This window comes from Triticum aestivum, unplaced genomic scaffold, assembly GCF_018294505.1.
Source record: "Triticum aestivum cultivar Chinese Spring unplaced genomic scaffold, IWGSC CS RefSeq v2.1 scaffold59825, whole genome shotgun sequence".
Classification (NCBI taxonomy): domain Eukaryota; kingdom Viridiplantae; phylum Streptophyta; class Magnoliopsida; order Poales; family Poaceae; genus Triticum; species Triticum aestivum.
The window spans coordinates 1-1,219 of record NW_025280340.1 but is presented as its reverse complement, the minus strand read 5'-3'; the positions used below and the strand labels follow the sequence as shown (position 1 = coordinate 1,219).

Below are 1,219 nucleotides of genomic sequence, written 5' to 3'. Positions count from 1 at the left end.
AAGATCAGGGTCGGCCAGCGGTGCGGCCCGTGAGGGCCTCCCGCTCGTCAGCTTCCTTGCGCATCCCAGGTTTCAGAACCCGTCGACTCGCACGCATGTCAGACTCCTTGGTCCGTGTTTCAAGACGGGTCGGATGGGGAGCCCGCAGGCCGTTGCAGCGCAGTGCCCCGAGGGACACGCCTTTCGGCGCGCGGGTACCGGCCGTGCCGATGACGGCCACCGGGGGCACCTAGGGCCCCCGGGCTTTGGCCGCCGGCGCGGCCGACAACAGTCCACACCCCGAGCCGAGCGGCGGACCAGCAAGAGCCGTTCCGCATACGGCCGGGGCGCATCGCCGGCCCCCATCCGCTTCCCTCCCGGCAATTTCAAGCACTCTTTGACTCTCTTTTCAAAGTCCTTTTCATCTTTCCCTCGCGGTACTTGTTCGCTATCGGTCTCTCGCCTGTATTTAGCCTTGGACGGAGTCTACCGCCCGATTTGGGCTGCATTCCCAAACAGCCCGACTCGTTGACGGCGCCTCGTGGGGCGACAGGGTCCGGGCCGGACGGGGCTCTCACCCTCCCAGGCGCCCCTTTCCAGGGGACTTGGGCCTGGTCCGTCGCTGAGGACGCCTCTCCAGACTACAATTCGGACGGCACAGCCGCCCGATTCTCAAGCTGGGCTGGTCCCGGTTCGCTCGCCGTTACTAGGGGAATCCTTGTAAGTATCTTCTCCTCCGCTTATTTATATGCTTAAACTCAGCGGGTAGTCCCGCCTGACCTGGGGTCGCGGTCGAAGCGACGTGCGCTTCGTTTGTTGGGTCGTTCAAAGGCCATAATGCCAGCTGCGCGCCGGATGCACTGCATTGATAAAGCGAGGACGCCCACCATGCGCTGTGTCCGGCGCGGTACGCCGGCAGCCCAATCTTCGGTCCACCGTCCCTTGAGAGACGAGGGACCAGATGCCGCATCCCGATTCCCGTTGAGAGTGGTTGGGAGCGTGTTTTGGCGTGACGCCCAGGCAGGCGTGCCCTCGGCCGAGTGGCCTCGGGCGCAACTTGCGTTCAAAGACTCGATGGTTCGCGGGATTCTGCAATTCACACCAGGTATCGCATTTCGCAACGTTCTTCATCGATGTGAGAGCCGAGATATCCATTGCCGAGAGTCGTGTGGATTAAATAGATTTGCAACACGAGGGACGGCTAGCAAGCTAGACATGCCCCCGGGTTAGGCACAGTGTT

General features: G+C 62.5%; 1 non-coding gene across 1 annotated transcript; it reads right to left on the bottom strand.

Annotated features, from left to right (window-relative positions):
• Positions 1–989: 989 nt before the first annotated feature.
• LOC123178489 (5.8S ribosomal RNA) lies at positions 990–1,145 on the bottom strand. The gene has a single exon (XR_006489617.1). It is a non-coding gene; the product is annotated as a 5.8S ribosomal RNA (ribosomal RNA).
• Between the last annotated feature and the right edge of the window lie 74 nt (positions 1,146–1,219).